General features: G+C 44.4%; 1 protein-coding gene across 5 annotated transcripts in view; it reads right to left on the bottom strand.

The window, feature by feature from the left end:
• LOC130682073 (F-box-like/WD repeat-containing protein TBL1X) overlaps window positions 1-24,697 on the bottom strand; it is a 261,269-nt gene that overhangs the window by 164,489 nt on the left and 72,083 nt on the right. For all 5 annotated transcript variants that reach the window (XM_057496204.1, XM_057496205.1, XM_057496206.1 and 2 more), the window contains exon 2: window positions 7,631-7,704. The gene's annotated coding sequence lies outside the window, so the exon portion shown is untranslated. The remainder of the gene's footprint in view (window positions 1-7,630; window positions 7,705-24,697) is intronic.

Below are 24,697 nucleotides of genomic sequence, written 5' to 3'. Positions count from 1 at the left end.
ACAGGTGGGGTCCATCTCTGTGTCCCTAGACACTACATCACCTTCTGCAGTCCTGCATCAGCCCGAATACAGACGCACACAGACCCAGGCTGAGTCCTGCATGTTCATTCAGGTGCACTGTTCACCCCAGCCCAGCAAGGGACACAACTACTTTCTTACTATGCAGTGGGCCCCATTATGCTTTACTTAGGGGAAGGGACGTGAAAAGACACTTATCTCCAAGCTCTTTAACGCTAAAAAAGGTACATTTTAATCTGAAAGAGCTTCCTCTATCATTCTGAAACCTAAAGGAAGGAATGGGGAGTGGCTATTCAGGGGTAAGGAGTTTTTTTCTGGGGTACTGAAAATACTCTACAACTAGATTTTACTACAACTCTGTGAACACAAGCAACACCATCAAATCATACACGTTAAATGGATGAATTTGGTAGTACGTGAATACATCTCAATACACTGTTTGGCTAAAGAAGCTACTGCCCACATAGCCCAGAGTAGGAATTACAAATGCATGAATAACGCGCCATTCTTCCTTAGGACAGCTGATACAGTCCAGCACAAGTATTTTCACTCTGGTGATGTGAAGTGGCATGCAGTTGGGAGGCTCAACTGCTTTTGCAGTGCCAACGGAGGGGTAACATTTCCTAAATAGCTCCTATGCTTTCTACACAGAACTCTTCTTTCTTGCCAGTGAATTTTGGGCATCAGAGCCATAAGGAGCAACAAACTCACCCGAGGCCTGTTCCAACATAAAGTCTGTCCCAGCCAAGGTTCTGGGAGGCAAATCAGCAAACAGACCCTGTGGGTAAGCATCAGGTACATTTCGTGGTGCATTTTTTTATTACAATGAACTGATTTCGCCATCCTTTTCCGATTCCCTGCATGGCGTGGCCCACCCTGCTGCCTTCTGCATGGGTGGCAGCATGCCCACCCTGTCAGCCTCCAGGTGCCTGGCTGTAGGTACTAAGGCACCGGGAGGGTCCCTCTCTGCTGGCCTCTCCTGCACCCCCAGCTGGATAGCATGGCTGGGGTCCAGACTCCCCTCAACCTGCAGAGACTGCACAGACCCCCAAAGGCTCCTGAGGATGCAGAGGGTCAGGAAGTGGGCATCTCACCCTCCCACATCCTCTCAGAGGGATCCCAGCACTGCAATCCTGCAGCACTAGGATGAAACAGAGGACACTCATACCCCAACAGGCTGATATATTTTCTAGCAAATCAGGTCACATCAGCCCTTGCCAGCCAGTCCAGAATTTCTTTATTCATAGCTCAACAGCTCACCACAGCTGCAGGGTTTAGAGGTCTCAAGAGCCATAAATCCATCTGCTCCCTGCTTATCTGAATGTCATACAAGATTAATATTCTAACTACATCCACTGGCAAAGAGCTACAGAGTGGAAAATGACAATATTCTATGTAAGTAAACGCTGTGCAAAGAACTCAGTCGCAAAAATGGAGCTTGCAGCTGAACTTGGGTGTTCTAGAGAAATATGTAATTTGCACACTAAACTCTGTGTGGTGGCACACAGAAAAATGTCTTTAAAGTGGATGTAAAAAATATTAAAGCTCAGTAAATACCCTGCCTTTCATTGCTGTCAAACACAATGCCTCCATTCAAAGATGTTCATATGAAAGCATAAAAGCACCCAATAATGGAATTAATTTATAATGATACTATAAATTTGAAAACTTGAATCATACTTAAAGTTAACCAACAATATAAAAAAGATTAAATGCAGCCTAGCCTATGCATCAGAAAATCCTTCCACCATGAGGACCTGCCTTACAAATGAAGCTTCCTCAGGTTTGCAAAACAACATGGACCACAGCACAGCACCTTATTCAGGCATTTGGAAGGACTCAGTGCCACTAAGTAAGTTTGTGAAGTAAGGTAAATGTTTACAAATAATACAGATTTTGTAATAGGTTTTTAACTATTCTAACTTCCTCAAGCTGCAAGCCTGCTGCCCCCTACACTTTCCATCCCCAACCAAAAACAAGTCAAATCTTTTTTGGGGCAGCCCTAGCCCATGATATCCTCCTCTGTCCCCAGCACCCAACACTCAAAAGACAGTTATCTGCTGGACAAACGGATACATCAGTTTCAAATCTGCTTTCTTGCTGTGTGCCAGAATATTAAAGAAATCCATTTTGACTGTTCTGTGTAAATCCACTTACAAACTCATCAGAGTTGAGAAGATACCCCTGTGAGTAAACAGCAGTCACTCTAGGATTGAGTCCTGCCAGGACCAAGTCAGATCCCAAGAAAGAGCACTGATTTTTGGTAGATGATGCTTAAGTTACAGACACCACATTTCAGAATAATCAAGAATCTTTCCCATAAAAGTAAGACTGCATCGTGCTGACTGCAAAGTATCTCAGAAGTTTATATACACACAGCCCAAGTTTCCATTCTTGCACAGAGGGTAAGTCCCAGGAGGTGAAAGCGGAAAGCATATCTAGGGACAGGTGAGGGGGCTGTCACACGTGCCCGATACAGAGAACTGTGGCCTTAAGCCGAGAAGGGCATGGTTGAGGGAAGAGATCTCACTGGGAAAGCATGGCAGGAAGAGGGCTGGCCACTCCGGGCCCCTCTGCTACCACCTGACACGTCTTCTACCACTCTCTCCTCCGGACACCAAAGGGGACAAAGTGGCAGGTGGCACAAGTGTGCAAGCTTACCTCTGAAGAGTACTTCCTACAACAGTAGAATTAGGGTGACCAGGACCTGAGGGAGTGTATGGGGAAAGGTGTGTGGTTTCCTGCATGGGTACGTGATTTCAACCCATGCCAACTGGAATCATCTTCCACGTCTGACCCGTAGTCACAAGCCAGACATACAATCCAACATTACAGTATTTCTTGTGAACCACTGCGCTGTCCATCCACAGATGAATGGATCCACGAAATGGGGTACACACACACAATGGGATGTGATTCGGCCTCAGAAAGGAAGGAGAGCCCGATGCAGGCTAGCACACGGGCAGGCCTCGAGGCCACTCTAAGTGGAATACACCACACCCCCAAGTACTGTAGGATGCCACGTACATGACAGACCTAGAGCTGTCAAACCCACAGAGATGGAAAGTGGATGGTGGATGCCAGGGGCTGAGGATGAGGGGAGATGGGGACTTGCTTAATAGGGGCAAAGTTTTAGGTTGGGAAGATGAAAAACAGTTCTAGCCATGGATGGGGGCGATGGTGATACAAGAGTGGGAACGTACCTAATGACGTTGAACTATACACTTTAAAATGGTGAACTGTATGCTCTGTATATTTACAACAGCAGAAAGAATCCTTTGTAAATCTGACCTAAATGGGTATTAAGGCATGATATTTCAATTATAGTCTTTTCTTCAGAGACTGTTTTCATGTTGGGGGTTTCCTTAAAATTTTTCTAATTGTGTTTTGGGGTGTTTTATAAAGTCGGCCATCTGACATGCAGAATCTGTAGCCGACTTCGAGTTATTCCCGAATTTAATCAATAACTTAACTAACATCCACGTGAGTCCAATTCCATCCTGAGCAAATTCACTAGACCCTGCATCTGGTAGTTGGGAAGGGGGTATACAGCCGCCATCACGGTCCCAGCCCGCCTGTGCTGCAGAGTGAAGGAGAGCCAGCTTCTCGGAAGAAAGGTGCCATCCTGACCACCTGGAGCGGGGCTTGGGCTCCACGGGAGTGCTCCGGGTATTCTAGAAAGCAGCTGAATGCCAATGTGGTTTGCAAGAAGAGAACATGGAATAAACGGGACCTGCAGACTGGAAGGGAGGGAAAGGGCTCAACAGTGTGAGAAGGCAGCTCTTGGTTGAGGACTCGGCACCGGCTGGAGCCCGGCAAAGCACTGGGTCTGTGGGATTATCCACAGGGAACTCGGGTCTACACCAACAAGCTAGGGTTTCGAGGATGCCCATGAAGCTTCATTACCTTTGCGAAGACAGATTAACAACACCCCACGGCCGCACCACACCCCAGGCTAGGCCCTGTACCCAACCCAGGCACCCCTTCACCAGTTTGGTGCAAAAACCCCCACAAGCGGTCTGCTCTGACACGTGACTGTGCAGGTGGGAATGAATAGAGTCCCCCCGTTAGTCCCGACCACAGCGGCCAGGTCTGATCCCCTCTAACTCCTCAGGCCCTGGGGCACGCACCCCTTCTCCCGGACTCACAGCTCCTCTGGATGACAACTTGCCCCCTCCTTGGATTTTATGAATACAAGGAATTGGTGAGAACTGGCCATCCCAGTTACTCAGACCCCAAAAAGGACAGCAATCAGAGACAAATGACAAAGCAGAAGACACGCATTTGGAATAAGCAGCAGTCAACCCCAGCCCCCATCCACACACACCGCACTGGGCAAAGAACGCAGCCCAAAAGCCACCACGGAGAGCCTCTGGGTTCCCAGTAGCTTCCAGGCTGGGAGCAGGGAGGGGGACTGGGAACATGCACTGACCCTACTAGCTCGCACAACTTCTGCGCCGTCCACACGGTGAAGGAGGGCTTGGCTTCCCCACTGTAAGGAGAGCAATTGAGGCTCAGGATGGAACCGATCTGCCTGAAGTCCTGGAGGGCGCAGGCCACGGAAGCGGGAGGTGAAGCCAGAGCTGGCACTCACCAGCAGTGCCACAGTTCCACGGCCGCTCCAGTTCCCGCTGCTCCCATCAGCTAAGGCCCCGATGGAAACAACCTGGCCCCTCTGAGGGCAGCTCCGGGGATGCATGGGTGACAGCCGGCCCCTGGCGAGGGTGCAGGCAGTCCCTGCAGCAATGTGCACACAGCCGACGCACCACCAGGTTTGAGTCCAGTCACCCTGAGGGCCACTGCTGCCACCAGGCTCTCCAATGTCCTGCTGAAAACTGACGATGCCGCCAGGCTTTCTGACCAAGGACACCTCTGGGCTCTGATGTCCTGCTGTGGAGGGCCCTGGAGGATGCCCCCTTGAATTGACTCTGCGTCACCCTGTCACAAGCATGGTCCTCCCAGGGGAGCACTTCAGCACGGGTCTGGAGGAGCCTTCCCCAGGGGTGTGCTTACAGCCCTGCCTGAGCTATCACCGCGCCTCATCTGGCAGGGGGCTCCTGTTCCAATCTGTGCAGCCACAACTCAGGCCGGCATGGGGTCCTGAGGTGGGGAAGCCCAGCACCATTGTTGCACCTCCTGCATCATCACCGCAGTGCCTCTGAGGGGCTCCGACCAGCAAAGGGGTGCAGGAAACCAATCCCTGCAGTCAGCTTTGTGGGTGATGCCACCCTGCAATCCCAGACCCCATACCAGCTGTGCCAGTGTCTGTCTGCACAACGGAGGCCACAAGGGCACCAACCCCACCCATTCCATGAGAAATAAATGTGGGCTTGACATAGTGTGTGATTCAAAATCTGCCTACATGTTCACAGCAGGTCTACCTGTAACAGCCCGAGACTGGAAAGCTCCCACTGGCCCTTCAGTCAGGGAAGGGTTACCCTGTGGGCAGACCCCCGCCATGACCTACTACTATGGCATCGACAAGGCACAAGCTGTTGGTACACACAGCAGGCTGGATGCATCTCAAGGGCTTTGGGCCGAGTTAATAAAGGCAGTGTCAAAAGGCCACCTGTCATACAATCCCAGTTATGTGACGTTCCTGAAATGACACAATTAAAGATAGAGAAGCCAGTGGCTGCCAAGAGCTAGAGAGGATGACCATAAAGGAGCAGCACGGGGAGCTTTCCTGGGGGGATGGAACAGTTCTGCACCAAATCTGTGCATGTGAAAAATGTCACATAAAGCCGCACACAGGCACAGGTGCACATGAAAACTGGTCAGATCCAGGTAAGGTTTGTGTCAACAGCACCAGCGTTAATCTCCCAGCTTTTATTGCCCCCACGTAAGAGACGGAGAGCCTGCTCTGAAACTCACTATACTATTACTGCAGTTTGTTGTGAGTCTAACATTATTTCAAAATAGAAGCCTTCAAAAGTAACAGTGTCTGACTGAGGTACAGATAAACAAAATATGGTCTATTCATATGATGAAATACTATTTGGCAATAAAAAGGAATGAAATGCTGATACAGGCTCCAACACTGAGGGGCCTGGAAACGTTACAGTGAGTAAGAGAACCCGGCAGCCAAGGACATCAACTGGGGGATTCCATTTATGTGAGACACCCAGAACGGGCAAATCCACAGACACAGAGAACAGACTCATGGTCGGCAGAGGCTGGGGAGAGCAGGCAGGAGTGGCGAGTGGCTGCTAGCATGGGGACGAGCCTCCCCTGGAACTGATGCAATGTTTTAAATGGATCATGCTGATGGTTGCACAACTCTGTGAATATACAAAAACCACAGAATTTTACACTTCCAATGAGTGAACTGTCAATTTACATCTCAGTAAAGTTGTCCGCAAACAATGGCAGTGTCTAGCACAGTGCTATTCAAGTCTTTGCCATGATTTACTGTTCTTTCTTCACTCACCTGTGGGGCCTGGTTGTAGAGTTGCCTTTGGTTGTCCCTCCGTTACGAATGGGGTGTGTCCCTCAGGGGTGTCCAGGCAGACAAAGCCAGCAGCTCCACAGGCTCAACTCAAAGTCCCTGTCCCTTCCCTATGCCCTTTCTGGTCTCCCACCACTCCCCTCCCTCCATTTCGCCAGGCTGCTTTATCAACTTTTCCCTAAAAAAATAAAGCTTCCTTGTTCCGGTATCCCCACCTTTTCCCACAGAGCTCCCCACCTAGAACATACTTCTTCAGCACAGATGGAAATTCCAGCCACCCCCAAAGCTGGCTGGAGTCTCCCTCCGACAGGAATGCCCTCAGCAGGGGCATGGGCACTAGGGACAGCCGGCCACGCCTGGGCTTGTGGGTCCCTACTTATGCCACCTGTAATGCCTTACCCCCAAACACAAGACTCATCTCACAAAACTCTGTCCACTCCACAACACTCTAGAAGTAACAGATTCAAAGAACAGTCATCTGAGAAATAGAAGATCTGTCATACAGAACAGTCTGAAAAGGATGCTCCCAATTCAGGAGGGATCGGGCCTCCTCGTATATTGGGACAAATGCAGCAGCCAAGACAGACGGGGCTGCAGACCTCAGAGGCCCCATTCTAAGTGACCCTGGACAGTCTCTTCTCTGACAACAGTCACAGAGGGCTCAGGCTGAAGGAAAATGCCTCCCCTGGGACCTCCATTCCAGGCCTTCGGTTCAGGATGGGGCCCAAATAATATTTAATGAAACACGCTAGCTGGTCCACAAGTGGGGACATGCTGCCTGTCAGATTCCGACAGGAACAAAGATGACAAATGGAGCCTGTGACAGACAAGAGCCCCAAATCATTGTGTTTGCTATAAATTCGCCTTCTGCAGAAATAAGTTACTTCACACGTATGTAGGAAAGAGCACAAATTTTAATAATCATCTCCACTTCTCTTGCCTGAAAATTTCTGACTACTAGAAGCTAAATAAAAGGGTTATGAAGTGTCCGTGTTGACATATAGAATTTCTTTGCTAGAAAATCACCTATTACAAGAAATCTTGAGAAATCTGTTTCCAGTACATAGTCATATAGTAATATACAATTTTTAAGCACAGAAAATACCAAGAGGTTGACAAGATATTCATAACATAATAAGAAATGCATTTTAAAATTGCACTTACTCAGAGCCAAATGTAGGTAAATACTTTCTTCTTTCTAGAGTTTATTTTTAGGTCTGTTTTTTATCTCCAGTTACCTGTTAACAAAAAATACCCAAAGTAAGGCAAAAACGTCAATGAAAACATCTTGCAGTACATTCTCAACCATTCCACAGGCAGGCAGACATCTGAATAGGGGGCATTATAAAGCTGAAACAATAACTACGTCAAAGGTGGACGACCCCCATAGGTTAATTTCAGGCTTCCATGCCTTTTTGAAGAGTACAATGAGGTTGTTCAAGCAACTCTGTTCAAAACTTTCATTATCTCAGAACCTTTTAGTAAATGCAAATCTACTCAGCTTCAACCATATGACACATTTCTCTATACTCTCTAAAGCATGCTAAGTGGACACATGGGTGTTTAGAGATTGAATTCAACTCAGCCAACATTTACTGACAATAACTCCTCACACAGTCTGTGGAAAACGGAAACAACGCCCGATGCAGCTTCGGTATTAGGACACATATGGTCTCCAGTCTTATGGAATTTACCTAGCCTGACAGTGAGAGTGGAGCATGGTGATGGACAGCAGGGCCAGTGAACTCATAAGCAAATGCACAGTAAGGATAATTTAAGACCAGAGAAATAATTCAAGTGGGCAGTGGAAGAAGAGCAAGAGACTAAGGGCAAGGAGTCTACTTTACATGGGAGGCTGGGGAAGAGCCCCTTGAGGAGGGAGTGCTTGAATGGGGCCAGGCTGCAGATAAGCAGATGTCCCGGGGTCAGAATGACCCTGATGAGAGGGAGGACGTCCAGTGGGCTGGGCAGCAGAAGTGATGGCAGAAGTAAGTGAAGCAGTAGACTTACTGGGGAAAAGACCCTGATAATCCTTTGCCTTAAAAACTTTTCAAGGGCTACCCCTGTACTTAGCACAAAATCTCAGCAGAGAAACACGTTGCCGCACAGGGCTAGCACGGAGATGAGATGGAACGGAGACAGTGTGCAGAGCTCTGCGACACTGACAGGGAGACCGGAGTGCTCCCGAGCGGAGTGCGTGTGTGAAGGGGAGAGGGAGAACGAAGCAGGACCCCTTCCAGGTTTAGAGCCTGAGCCGCAGCTTGGAAGGTAGTGCCATTTCCTGGTATGCAGAGAGGAGGAATCAAGACTGTTAAGTTTTAACTTTCTAAATACCTGTTCCCTCCAAGTGGATTGTTAACTAGGTAGTTAAATACACAAGTCAGAGAAAGTAGGCGGAGAGATCACAGTTACAAAATCTGGAGGCATCCTATGACCCCGTGTCTAAAGCTACGAGCAGGATGGGAGTGTCCGAAGCACGGTTTCTTGAGCCAGGCCCTGCTGCTGCTTGGCTCGCAGGTGTCCCGGGCCACCCTGCGTACTCCAAGATGCTGAGCAGCGGCCCCGGGCTCCACCCACTAGATGCAGGTGGCAATCCGGCCCCCCACCATCCCTCGGCTGTGACAACCAAAACTGACTCCAGACATTGCCAAGTGTTCCCTGCAGGGCACCATCAACTCTTGAGGACCACGGGATGGAAGACTGTAAGCCAAGGACGGAGGGAGCCCTGATAGAAGCACTTGGCTGATGAGACGGGGAGCGTGCAGTGAGGTGAGAGGAAATCCGCGATAGTGTGCTGTCCCTGAGTTCTAGTGACAGACATCTCCCAAAAGTCAGGGAGCGGCCAGCAAATCACTGCTGCTGTAAAAGGGATATCAAGGAATCAATTTCTACTTGTGTGCAGACCATGCAGAACAAATCTAGAGGGCCTTCCTGGAGGAGGTGGTGCTCCCGTTGGCCTGAGAAGTCAGGCGAGGCAGGAGAGAGAGGCGCTGCAGCTTGAGGGCTGCTGGAGGCATCGAATGGGGGCTGCCCCACCCAGCCAAGGCAAGAAGGGGCCCTGGGGCAAAGTGACCCAAGATGGCCCACTCCCAGCAAGGGCTCCATAATACTGCACAGCCAGACTTCCCCACAAGCAGGAGCCAGGGGCCAGCTTGATATGCTGAACCACGGGGGCGGGGCAGGGGGCACGGGGCAGTCAGAGCCTTTCCTCAGCCCTTGCTCCTGCACCGCGCCAGCTCCCGGCCCCGAGTGGTACAGTCGGAATCTCATGAAAAGCCCACCGGCACCCCGGATGCTTCCATCCTTTTCCTCTTGTCTACCTCGCGGACTCCTGCTCCCTCCAGGCCCTCCCGGGACCGCGAGTGCACTGACAGCTCGCCGAGGCCTGACCTGCATCTCTGCTCCTCTCCGTCCTCATCCCAACCATTACTGTGCACGTACACCATATTAAAAGAGGAAAAAGTTAAAAAAAAAAAAAAAGAAGAGGCCTTACTTTGCTCCTCATTAATTATAAGAAATTCTCTCTGGACCAGAGATTCCTCAGCTGTGAAATGAGAATATTAAAATATTTATGAGGTTTCATCCACATAAAAAATTTGGAGGAGCCATTTTCCTGCTGCCTTCCTTTGTAAATTCTGAGAGAAACACTCGGAAGGAACCGAACCAAGAAAACCTGCCAGAGGACGCCAGAGGGAGGGGGAGAGAAGGTATGCACCTGTCTGTCCTGCAGCCAGCTGAGCACAGATAGGTCACCAAAGGGTGCAGTATTTTTCCAAGGTGGCTGTAATGATTAACATTTCCACTTGAAAGAAATTCAAGCTGTACCAATCATCAAAACAACCAAAAAACCTAGAATGTTTTCAGAAGCCAGTGAGCATGACAGAGAAGCTGCGGTTTCAAGTCTTTCTTCCTTTAGAGAGAGCCCTGAATGAGCCCGCCAAGTGCCAGGGGCTACGCCAGGGGCTGGCCTGAGGAAACAGCAGGGAAAAGAGTGTGCCCGGAATTCCGAGACGCTCCACCTGCCGCGGGGCCCAGGTTCTGCGTGGTGAGGCCGGCGCTTCCTGCCTCACGGATACCGAGCGGCACTTTTATATAGTGAGATGATTCATTCAGTAACGGTTTTAAATCCTTTATACATCAGTGGTTCTCAAATGGTTTTTGCCCCCCAGGGGACACTGGGCAGCGTGGAGGGACAATGCTTACATGCCAAGACTCGGGGAAGGATGCTCCTGGCATCTAGTAAGACCACAGATGCTGGCTCAACATCCTACAGATACTCCCAAAGGGCTGTCAGGCCCAAACATCCACACGGCCAAGGTTACTCTACTGGAAGTTCTATTATGTACACATGTATATGTGTGTATACACAGACACACAATAATGTATATATACTATATATGATAATATATAGTATATTTAATATATACATATGTACTATATGAAATATGTTTCACATACATAATTTTCATCATGTGAAAAACTGAATTAAAAGTTTATGAAGAATGCTATATTAATGTACACTATGTAACATATACTCTACATTATATATAGAATATATTTGATAGTATATGTATTGTATAGTATAGATATATATAGTATGTGTGCATATATGTATACACACACACACAGGAATATATATAGTATATTTGTGTACAGGAGGTATGTCCTCTTATACATTTTCAATTCCTAAAATTTTTATTCTTTTCAAATAGTTTTAAAAAGTACAACACAGGTGAGGCAAAAGACTTGTTTAATTACAAAATTTTTAGCACCATCTACACTCCTTTCTACTTCCAAAAGAAATCACTTTCAAAACTTTGAACGACTTTTATTATTGGCAGTGTTTGCTGACATTGACTTCCAGGTTTCTAAATAAGCTGCTTATAATATTCCCTATCAACTTTAGATATCACTTTATTGATTTTCTCAATCAAAGATGGGGATTTTTCATTTTTTAAATCATCACTGCCAACCTGGTGCTCACTCACCCATAATTTCCCAAGAGCAAAACAATTTTTGGTCATATACATATGTCAACATACCTGCACATACCATTTTTATGACTCCTTTCTTACACAACTTTTGTGTTTTCCTGGAGTTGCTAGTTGCCTCTGTTTTTATCTCCATAGTTTTTCTTTATATTCTTCAGTAATTCTTCCAGCATTCCTTACAATCTTTCAATTAAATTTTTCATATGACCAAAGCACAGATAATCTATCAGTTCTATGCCTTTTCACATGCAAAGCCAACTTTCCTTCTGAAATTTCTTGTCTCTGCGTAAGTTTGCTCATGTCAGCACTGCATGTGCTGTAGAGCTGATGCCGTGAAACCCCACCAACAGCTTGAGAATGCCTTCTGCATCCTTCTATTTCCAGGATCCCAACTCTCCCATTTTCTTGGTTTACTCTCTCATTTTGGTGGGACACATCTCTAGTACCTCCGTGAGAAGTGATGGGTAAAGTTAAACTTTACTGATATCCTGAATAGGTACAAATATCTTTATAATATTCTTAATTAACAACCAGTGGGGAATGACTTCAAAATTAGGAGTAAAAATTATCTTCAAAGAATTCTTTGCTCAGTCTGTTTTCCAACTTCATGTTTCTGTTAAGAAAGCTGATAACACACCCCTATGTTTATTGCAGCACTATTTAAAATAGCTGAGAAATGGAAGCAACCTAAGTGTCCATCAGTAAATAAATGGATAAAGAAGATGTGGTAAATATACACAATGGAATATTATTCAGCCATAAAAAGAAAACAAATCCTACTATTTGCAACCATATGGATAGAGCTAGAGGGTACTATACTCAGTGAAATAAGCCAAGCAGAGAAAGACAAGTACCAAAGGATTTCACTCATCTGTGGAGCGTAAGAACAAAGGAAAACTGAAGGAACAAAACAGCAGCAGATTCACAGAATTCAAGAATGGACTACCAGTTACCAAAGGGAAAGGGACTGGGGGGGATGGGGGGGAAGGCGGGGATAAGGGTGGGGGAAAAAGAAAGAGGGCATTACGATTAGCATGTATAGTGCGTGGGGGGCAAGGGGGAGGGCTGTGCAACACAGAGAAGACAAGTAGTGATTCTACAGCATCTTACTATGCTGATGGACTGTGACTGTAATGGCGTATGTGTGGGGGACCTGGTGAAGTGGGGAGTCTAGTAAACATAATGTTTTCATGTAATTGTAGATTAATGATAAAATGAAAAAAAAAAAAAGAAAGCTGATGTCATTCTGATTCCAGATCTTTTCTAGGACTGTTTCTTATAATGCACTAAAGAGCTTAGACACTGCCCTTTATCCCTAATATTCTAAAATGATGATGCCGATGGGCCTTCATATAGCACCTGTTGATGTGCTTCATTTTTATTCACTGTTCTAGTCACTTGGTGTGAAATTTTCCTTTTTTTCAGACCTGAGATGTTTTTTTCCCTCACTTTCCCAGAATACCTACTGGTAAACATCTGAATAACCATCTCTCACCTAACTGGTAAAAGTTGCTGCACTGTATCATCACTATAAGGGAAGTTATACATAGGCCGCATATAGCAACTGAGCACTTGAAATGTGGCTAATATAACTGAGGAACTGACCTGTTAACATGAATTATGTTTAAGGTGTCACATGTGGCCAGTGGCTACCATATTAGCATAAATCTAAAGAGTACGACAAAAATGAGAAAAAAAGAAAACAAAGGAAAAGAATACCTTTAACACCAACCCAAAGATTACATTAAAGATGGGTTCTGAAGAAAAATTTGAATATAATTTCTGACATCCCCACCATTACCATGTTTCTTATTTAGTTCTATGGTTCAATTCCTATGGCCCCCTTCCTCCTAAGAACTCCAGGAACTTTCAGATTGATTTCACAGACCTAGAAACATCTCCTTGTAGCTAAAAATTGATTTCAGTACTCCCAGTGTACAAACAGGGCACCAAGGTCCCTTCTTTCTCTTGAGGGGAGAGAAATAGGAAGCCACCCTATGAAACAGAAATTTGTATTACACTTACATCATTCACAGCATAAAATAAAATAAGACCAAATGGTAAATTCCTGATGGCAGCTTTTTTGAATGCCACCCTGACTACTGGACAATGGGTTTCCTTCTCAAGGTTTGAAGAAACACAGCTCTGGATAACGGGTGGTCAGTGCATGGGAACTAGAAAGGCAGATCAAGGCAAGCTCTGTATCCATGCATTCATTTACTCATTCAACAAACATCATAAAATTAACAACTTGTTATCAAAATGTTCTATCAACAATGCCCAAGACCGAAAACAGGACAAAACCAAATGCAAAAGTCCTGTGCAGCCACTACACAGGCAAATAACCTGCTGGTTCCACTGACTCATGGGGAAGCACTTCCATTAGAGCTCAGTGCCCAGAGGACAGCAGGCATGTAACAGATGTGCACCAAAATAAAGAGCAGGATAAAACCAAAAGAAAGTCACATTTTTTTTCCTACTTTAAAGAAAAATAATCGCACTAACACCATAGGAATAAGGAAATAAATATTCAGGTGAAAAGTTCATTTGTTATTTAAGGATCAGTGGGGAAACATTTTGTCTACTCTCTGGATGAGTCATTTAATAGCCACTTATTCCTACAAAATGACATTTTACTATGCTGTGGATTTTTACAAGTTCAGTGTAAAGTATGACTAATGAGAAAAAAAGTTCTCTTTATTCACATAAAGAGAAACAGAGACATCAAACAAGACATTTATAAAACTTGATTTCTTCTTTAATGCACTGTGATACTAATAACAAGTATTTCATGCTTGTTGACCTCACAAAACCAGTACTTCTAAACTTGTTAAGTATATCAAAGCTTTCTGTACAGAAGTGTCATTTGCACATTGCCTCAGAATCAACACACCTAATAAACCCAACCACAAGTCACACAACAAATGAAAATCACTTTCCCGATCCACACAATGATATGCCAAATAAATCCCATACAGAATGACCGGATATGAGTCATCCCATGACAGGTAGGTATGTAGCAAAGTAAGCACATGACCCAATTGGGCCAGTCATCTATAACCCAGCCAGAGCCATCATTGTCTGAAAAGAACAAACCCAGGGCAAGTTTTAATAAACTATCAGTCACAGTGTGTTTCTAGGCGTTTATTACTATTTAATCACACTGATAGATTACATTTTATTAACTGGTATGAAACTCATCTTTGGTAAGAGAAAAATAATCATAACACTTAAAGATGCTATATTATAGTATCAGGAGAACATGATCTTTCTCATGCAGCAAACTGTGTCCATCACCAGCAATTTGAATCTGTCCCCACAGTCCCAAACTGCATAAAGATAATCCTCATGTGATACTAATCAGTTTTTTGTTTATTGATGACACAGTGCATCCTGAGGTAGAAAAGAACCCTAATTAATCTCTTCCTCATTTCCCAAAGCACTATCTCCACGTTTTGCAAAAGAGAGTTAAGTACAATTTTAAGCATGATTGTCAAGCACATCATTTATTCACTGGAAATTTCTGAACACCATATGGTCCTGGTGTTCAGGCTGGAGCTTCCATCATTTGCCAAACACATCCTACATCCCCCTCAGCTGGAAAGGTTGACTGTACTGTCTTCAATTTCACTGAACAATACAAGCACATCCCTTTTGTAAAATAATTAAATCCAGCCAATTGCTCACATAAGTACTTTAGAAGCTAGGACACCAAAGTCAATGATCAGCTACTTCAAAAGTATTAAAGTGCACACACAAACCAAAGTGCTTTCTCAAGGGTCACCCCGTATTTAGGACATCAGGAAGATCTGCCAAAGAAAAATAAAAATGGAAAACGAAAATACCCAACACTCTTACACAAAAGCACTGCAGCTTCACTACCCTCAAGGGAGTGAGGAACCCTTCCCCAAGCTGAGACCTGAATTATACCCCTTTCTGATCCTTACCCCTCTGGAAAGTAAGATGCTTCCACAGTGACTGTGAAACCCCAGCCTTTTCCAAAAAGGAAATTTTTTTTAAGAGTCAAATTCAACAATTGGGAGGTGGGGGCTATAGGGAATTATGTTCTCATTTACACTGAGGGTCAGTCCTGCCCCCAAACCTTTAGACCAGTGGTCCTCACCTGAGGGTAGCTGTGGCCCCCAAGAGATGTTTGGCACATCTGGAGACATTGCAGGTTGTCACACCTGGGGGATTTCTTTCTGGCATGCAGTGAGGGGGTAAGAGCAGTTTCTCACATGGCCTATAATGCACAGATCAGTCCTGCAACAGAGTGTCAAAACAGACAGAACTGGGGGCGGAAGATGGCGGCGTGAGTAGAGCAGCGGAAATCTCCTCCCAAAACCACATATATCTATGAAAATATAACAAAGACAACCCTTCCTAGAATAAAGACCAGAGGACAAGGACAATATCCAGACCACATCCGCACCTGAGAGAACCCAGCGCCTCGCGAAGGGGGTAAGATACAAGCCCCGGCCCCGTGGGAGCCGAGCGCCCCTCCCCCCAGCTCCCGGCGGGAGAAGAGCAGGCAGAGCGGGAGGGAGACGGAGCCCAGGACTGCCGAGCACCCAGCCCCAGCCATCCGGGCCAGAGTGCAGGGCGCTCGATACTAGGAAAACAGGGCAGCAAGAACAGTGAGCAGGCACTGGAGGCTGGGCGACAGAGGGCATAAGAAAAGTGCGCGACCATTTTTTTTTTTGCTATTTGCTGTTTTGTTTTGGCGAGCGCTTTTTGGAAGTCTTAAAGGGATAGGGACCCCAATACTAGGGAAACAGGGCAGCAAGAACAGTGAGCAGGCACTGGAGGCTGGGCGACAGAGGACATAAGAAAAGCGCGCGACCATTTTTTTTTTGCTTTTTTGCTGTTTTGTTTTGGCGAGCGCTTTTTGGAAGTCTTAAAGGGATAGGGACCCCAATACTAGGGAAACAGGGCAGAAAGACCGGTGAGCAGAGGCCTGAGGCTGGCACCGGAGAATAAAGAAAAACGAACGACCACCCCCCGCCTTTTTTTTTTTTTAATTAAAAATTTTTTTTTCTTTTTTTTTTTTTTTTTGTTTTTTGTGGTCGTTTTGTTTTGGCGGGTGCTTTTTGGAAGTCATAAAGGGGCAGGGCGGGTCACTTAATCCAGAGGTAGGGAATCCGGGATCTCTGGGCACCCTAACCCCTGGGCTGCAGGGAGCAGGGAGGCCCCTCATGGAGATAAATAGCCTCCCAGCAGCTCCTGCTCCAACGCGACTCCACCATTTTGGAGCAGCTGCCTGAGCCAGGCCACGCCCACAGCAACAGCGGAGATTAACTCCATAGCAGCCGGGTAGGAAGCAGAAGCCCTGTCTGCGCGCAGCTGCGCAGCACAAGCCACTAGAGGCCGCTGTTCTCCCAGGAGAGGAGGGCCACAAACCAACAAGAAGGGAAGTCCTTCCAGCCGTCACTCGTCCCAGTTCTGCAGACTATTCCTATCACCATGAAAAGGCAAAGCTACAGGCAGACAAAGATCACAGAGACAACACCAGAGAAGGAGACAGACCTAACCAGTCTTCCTGACAAAGAATTCAAAATAAGAATCATAAACATGCTGACAGAGATGCAGAGAAATACGCAAGAGAAATGGGATGAAGTCCGGAAGGAGATCACAGATGCCAGAAAGGAGATCGCAGAAATGAAACAAACTCTGGAAGGGTTTATAAGCAGAATGGATAGAATGCAAGAGGCCATTGATGGAATTGAAATCAGAGAACAGGAACGCATAGAAGCTGACATAGAGAGAGACAAAAGGATCTCCAGGAATGAAACAATATTAAGAGAACAGTGTGACCAATCCAAAAGGAACAATATCTGTATTATAGGGGTCCCAAAAGAAGAAGAGAGAGGAAAAGAGATGGAAAGTATCTTAGAAGAAATAATTGCTGAAAACTTCCCCACACTGGGGGAGGAAGTAATCGAACAGACCACGGAAATACACAGAACCCCCAACAGAAAGGATCGAAGAAGGACAACACCAAGACACATAATAATTAAAATGGCAAAGATCAAGGACAAGGAAAGAGTGTTAAAGGCAGCTAGAGAGAACAAGGTCATCTATAAAGGGAAACCCATCAGGCTAACGTCAAGATTTCTAAACAGAAACTTTACATGCCAGAAGAGAATGGCATGATATATTTAATACAATGAAACAGAAGGGCCTTGAACGAAGGATACTGTATACAGCACGACTATCATTCAAATATGACGGTGGGATTAAACAATTCCCAGACAAACAAAAGCTGAGGGAATTTGCTTTCCACAAACCACCACTACAGAACATCTTACAGGGACTGCTCTAGATTGGAGCACTCCAAGAAAGAGCACAGCACAAAACACCCAACATATGAAGAATTGAGGAGGAGGAACAATAAGGGAGAGAAGAAAAGAATCTCCAGACAGTGTATATAACAGCTCAATAAGCGAGCTAAGTTAGGCAGTAAGATACTAAAGAGGCTAACCTTGAACCTTTGGTAACCACGAATTTAAAGCCTGCAATGGCAATAAGTACATATCTTTCAATAGTCACCCTAAATGTTAATGGGTTGAATGCACCAATCAAAAGACACAGACTAACAGAATGGATAAAAAAGCAAGACCCATCTATATGCTGCTTACAAGAAACTCACCTCAAACCCAAAGACATGTACAGACTAAAAGTCAAGGGATGGAAAAACATATTTCAAGCAAACAACAGTGAGAAGAAAGCAGGGGTTGCAGTACTAATATCAGACAAAATAGACTTCAAAACAAAGAAAGTAACAAGAGATAAAGAAGGACACTACATAATGATAAAGGGCTCAGTCCAACAAGAGAATATAACCATTCTAAATATATATGCACCCAACACAGGAGCACCAGCATATGTAAAATAAATACTAACAGAAGTAAAGGGGGATATAGACTGCAATGCATTCATTCTAGGAGACTTCAACACACCACTCACCCCAAAGGATAGATCCACTAGGCAGAAAATAAGTAAGGACACGGAAGCACTGAACAACACAGTAGAGCAGATGGACCTAATAGACATCTATAGAACTCTACATCCAAAAGCAGCGGGATATACATTCTTCTCAAGTGCACATGGAACATTCTCCAGAATAGACCACATACTAGGCCACAAAAAGAGCCTCAGAAAATTCCAAAAGATTGAAATTCTACCAAACAACTTTTCAGAACACAAAGGCATAAAACTAGAAATAAACTGTACAAAGAAAGCAAAGAGGCTCACAAACACATGGAGGCTTAACAACACGCTCCTAAATAATCAATGGATCAATGACCAAATCAAAAATGGAGATCCAGCAATATATGGAAACAAATGACAACAACAACACTAAGCCCCAACTTCTCTGGGATGCAGCAAAAGCAGTCTTAAGAGGAAAGTATATAGCAATCCAAGCATATTTAAAAAAGGAAGAGCAATCCCAAATGAATGGTCTAATGTCACAATTATCGAAATTGGAAAAAGAAGAACAGATGAGGCCTAAGGTCAGCAGAAGGAGGGACATAATAAAGATCAGAGAAGAAATAAATAAAATTGAGAAGAATAAAACAATAGCAAAAATCAATGAAACCAAGAGCTGGTTCTTTGAGAAAATAAACAAAATAGATAAGCCTCTAGCCAGACTTATTAAGAAGAAAAGAGAGTCAACACAAATCAACAGTATCAGAAACGAGAAAGGAAAAATCATGACGTACCCCACAGAAATGCAAAGAATTATTGGAGAATACTATGAAAACCTATATGCTAACAAGCTGGGAAACCTAGGAGAAATGGACGACTTCCTAGAAAAAAATAACCTTCCACGATTGACACAGGAAGAAACAGAAAATCTAAACAGAACAATTACCAGCAACGAAATTGAAGAGGTAATCAAAAAACTACCAAAGAACAAAACTCCCGGGCCAGATGGATTTACCTCAGAATTTTATCAGACATACAGGGAAGACGTAATACCCATTCTCCTTAGAGTTTTCCAAAAAATAGAGGGGGAGGGGATACTCCCAAACTCATTCAATGAAGCTAACATCACCCTAATACCAAAACCAGGCAAAGACCCCACCAAAAAAGAAAACTACAGACCAATATCCCTGATGAACGTAGATGCAAAAATACTCAACAAAATATTAGCAAACCGAATTCAAAAATACATCAAAAGGATCATACACCATGACCAAGTGGGATTCATCCCAGGGATGCAAGGATGGTGCAACATTCGAAAGTCCATCAATATCTTCCACCACATCAACAAAAAGAAAGACAAAAACCACATGATCATCTCCATAGATGCTGAAAAAGCATTTGACAAAGTTCAACATCTATTCATGTTAAAAACTCTCAGCAAAATGGGAATAGAGGGCAAGTACCTCAACATAATAAAGGCCATCTATGATAAACCCACAGCCAACATTATATTGAAAAGCGAGAAGCTGAAAGCATTTTCTCTGAGATCAGGAACTAGACAGGGATGCCCACTCTCTCCACTGTTATTTAACATAGTACTGGAGGTCCTAGCCACGGCAATCAGAAAAAATAAAGAAATACAAGGAATCCAGATTGGTAAAGAAGAAGTTAAACTGTCACTATTTGCAGATGACATGATACTGTACATAAAAAACCCTAAAGACTTCACCCCAAAACTACTAGAACTGATATCGGAATACAGCAAAGCTGCAGGATACAAAATCAACACACAGAAATCTGTGGCTTTCCTGTATACTAACAATAAACCAACAGAAAGAGAAATCAGGAAAACAACTCCATTCACAATTGCATCAAAAAAAATAAAATACCTAGGAATAAACCTAACCAAAGAAGTGAAAGACTTATACTCTGAAAACTACAAGTCACTCTTAAAAGAAATTAAAGGGGACACTAACAGATGGAAACTCATCCCATGCTCGTGGCTAGGAAGAATTAATATCGTCAAAATGGCCATTCTGCCCAAAGCAATATACAGATTTGATGCAATCCCTATGAAACTACCAGCAACATTCTTCAATGAACTGGAACAAATAATTCAAAAATTCATATGGAAACACCAAAGACCCCGAATAGACAAACCAATCCTGAGAAAGAAGAATAAAGTAGGGGGGATCTCACTCCCCAACTTCAAGCTCTACTATAAAGCCATAGTAATCAAGACAATTTGGTACTGGCACAAGAGCAGAGCCACAGACCAATGGAACAGACTAGAGAATCCAGACATTAACCCAGACATATATGGTCAATTAATATTTGATAAAGGAGCCATGGACATACAATGGCGAAATGACAGTCTCTTCAACAGGTGGTGCTGGCAAAACTGGACAGCTACATGTAGGAGAATGAAACTGGACCATTGTCTAACCCCATATACAAAAGTAAACTCAAAATGGATCAAAGACCTGAATGTAAGCCATGAAACCATTAAACTCTTGGAAGAAAACATAGGCGAAAACCTCTTAGACATAAACATGAGTGACCTCTTCTTGAACATATCTCCCCGGGCAAGGAAAACAACAACAAAAATGAGTAAGTGGGACTATATTAAGCTGAAAAGCTTCTGTACAGCAAAAGACACCATCAATAGAACAAGAAGGATCCCTACAGTATGGGAGAATATACTTGAAAATGACACATCCGATAAAGGCTTGACGTCCAGAATATATAAGGAGCTCTCACGCCTCAACAAACAAAAAAACAAATAACCCAATTAAAAAATGGGCAGAGGAACTGAACAGACAGTTCTCCAAAAAAGAAATACAGATGGCCAACAGACACATGAAAAGATGCTCCACATCGCTAATTATCAGAGAAATGCAAATTAAAACTACAATGAGGTATCACCTCACACCAGTAAGGATGGCTGCCATCCAAAAGACAACAACAAATGTTGGCGAGGCTGTGGAGAAAGGGGAACCCTCCTACACTGCTGGTGGGAATGTAAGTTAGTTCAACCATTGTGGAAAGCAGTATGGAGGTACATCAAAATGCTCAAAACAGACTTACCATTTGACACAGGAATTGCACTCCTAGGAATTTACCCTAAGAACGCAGCAATCAAGTTTGAGAAAGACAGATGCACCCCTATGTTTATTGCAGCACTATTTACAATAGCCAAGAATTGGAAGCAACCTAAATGTCCATCAATAGATGAATGGATAAAGAAGATGTGGTACATATACACAATGGAATACTACTCAGCCATAAGAAAAGGGCAAATCCAATCAGTTGCAGCAACATGGATGGAGCTGGAGGGTATTATGCTCAGTGAAACAAGCCAAGCGGAGAAAGAGAAATACCAAATGATTTCACTTATCTGTGGAATATAAGAACAAAGGAAAAACTGAAGGAAAAAAACAGCAGCAGAATCACAGAACTCAAGAATGGACTAACAGGTACCAAAGGGAAAGGGACTGGGGAGGATGGGTGGGTAGGGAGGGATAAGGGGGTAAGAACTAGGGGGGTATTAAGATTAACATTCAAGGGGGGGGGAGAAGAAAATGGAGGGCTGTACAACACAGAGAAGGCAAGTAGTGATTCTACAACATTTTGCTATGCTGATGGACAATGACTGTAAAGGGGTTTATAGGGGAGACCTGGTATAGGGGAGAGCCTAGTAAGCATAATATTCGTCACGTAAGTGTAGATTAGTGATACCAAAAACAAAGAAAAAAAAAAAGGGCAGTTCCTGTGTGGTAACCTCCAACGAGTTCTACACAAGGGTATAAAGGGCATATAAAAGTGTAGGCAAAGGGTCTGTTTGTGTTTATACAGAGGATCAAAGCCTAATTGGGCTACCCCGAAAATGAACTAAGATACGATATGAAAAAGAACTTCCAACATCTGCACCCTCTGGAAGACTCATGCCAGAAGATGATCATCAAAAAACCCCAGCAAAGATCCACGCACTGCTACAGCTGTAGATGCACTCATCCCACCCGTTCCTGGACTTGCCATGGGAATGAGGAAGGAGATATCTAAACTGGCCTGTGCATACAGTAAAACAACAAATTTGACTGGATCTATACTGTTGGAACTCAACCAAGAATTTGGAGAAGTGCAAATTGTAGCGCTCCAAAGTCTTACAACTACAGACTATTTACTGTTAAAAGAACATATGGCATGTGAACAGTCCCCAGGAATGGGTTGTTTTAATTTGTCTGATTTCTCTCAGACTGTTCAAGTTCAGTTGGACAATATCCACCATATCATAGATAAGTTTTCACAAATGTCTAAGGTGCCTAACTGGTTTTCTTGGTTTCACTGGAGATGGCTGGTAATTACAGATATGCTTTGGTTATGTAACTATACTCCTATTATGTTAATGTGAGTGCACAATTTAAGTAGTAGCTTAAAACCTATTCATGCTGAAGTTACTCTACAAGAAGGTATGTCAAAGAAATAATCATTCTTCCCATGTTTTCTTCCGCCTGCTACTTCTACAGCTTTTCTTCTTCCTTCCTAATTACAACCCTTAAATAGAATTCGTGCCTCGTATCAAATTTATCGAGTATCATAATTCTTCCAAGTGGTAAAGATACCTCAAGACAAATGCTGGGCATAGAAGCCACAGGGCATAAATATGCAAAGATGTAAAAAGCTAACCTTTTCAAACAATAAGGCTTCTCTCTCACTTACCAACTTCACATTTCCCTGTATGGCCCCGGAAGATGACTGGTTAGCCAGAGACAGGTAAGATTCCTCAAGGGAGGAACAACCTAAGACAGGCACAGTCGCAGGGGGGCCATCAGGTGAGAAATTGGGGATCAACAGAGGTGAGGCTTAGAACCTCACCCCCCTGTTCTGAGAGAAATCTTCTGCATACGTGGATGTTTTATTGCCCTGGTCTAGCTTGGATTAACACATAGTCTACAGGCACACACCTGATCATCTACATTTGCTCTCTTACAACACTAAACTATGTTTGCTACCTTTATCTTGTATCTACCTACCACTTCAGCATTTTATTAAAAATAATAATAATAAAGAGAGAAATGTAGTATCCACACATAAATCAAGTATAAAAACCAAATGAGTATTCATATTTGAACTGACTGTTTAGAGTTCATAATGCATGAGCAAAACTGAAAGTTTCTGTGATGACTGCCCTTGTACTGTTCACCATGTAACTTATTCATTATGTAAGAATTTGTTCTCCATGTAAGAACTTGTTTGTTATGCCTCAGAAGATTGGAGACTGACGAAAATTAGGCTTGGGGTGGATTAATGATTGTGCATTGAGCATTGACTCCCCTATACAGAATTTTATTGTCGTTAACAATCATTTGATCAATAAATATGAAATGAGAGATGCCCTCACAAAAAAAAAAAAAAAAAAAAAAAAGGACAGACTTCCAATGGTAAAATAAATAAGTAACCGGGATGTAATGTATAGCATAAGGAATATAGTCAAGATATTGTAACAGCTTGGTAGGGTGATAGCTGGAACCTCCAATCATGTATATAAATGTTCTACCACTGTGTTGTACACTTGAAACTAATGTAATGTAATACTGTGCGTCAACTACCCTTCAATAAAAAAATAATTATTAAAAAAAAAAAAAACTAAACAAACAAAAAAAAAACAGACAGAACTGCAGGGATCTGGAGAGGGTGGGCAGAGCGGTGGTTCAGGTGTTACCTGAGTCAGTGGACACAGGACGACCACAGCGCCAGCGCACCCAGCAAGCCAGCTAAGAAACACCCCTCTCTAGTCTGTCTAAACCATGCCTTGAACACCACCGGGTCTGTCGGCCCCCACTCTCCAGCTTTGTCTGAGCCATCAGCAAGCTCTCCACACTGCTTTCAACTGCCCAACCACCCCCCGGGCCCAGGGCCCAGGTCCCATACCTGCACTCTGCTTCCCTGCCCATCACCCCCTCTCTGCCAGCTACCCCCAGCTCACACCATGCTGCCACCGGCATTTCCCCAGGCATGCCCCCGGCTGCCACGATGACAAGAGAAAGTGTACAGTGATGCAGTGCCTGGCCTTAGAACTGCTTCCAGTTGTCACAAGGACATTCTCTGCTGTTCTGTCTGGGACACAGCTGGACTGGCTACTGAGAGCAGGGCCAGGGGCTGTGAGTGAATTGCCCTCCACACCTTGCCAGCTGCATGTACCTCCCGGGGCCAGCATCCTCACACCTCCAGGCCCTCATCTGTCCAATGGGGACAGTTAAGCGAACCTGCACAGTGACCTTAGGGGCACTCCCTCCATTCTTGCCTGGGA

Source organism: Manis pentadactyla, chromosome Y, assembly GCF_030020395.1.
Source record: "Manis pentadactyla isolate mManPen7 chromosome Y, mManPen7.hap1, whole genome shotgun sequence".
In the NCBI taxonomy this organism is placed as follows: Eukaryota; Metazoa; Chordata; class Mammalia; order Pholidota; family Manidae; genus Manis; species Manis pentadactyla.
This window is presented reverse-complemented; position numbering and strand designations above follow the sequence as displayed.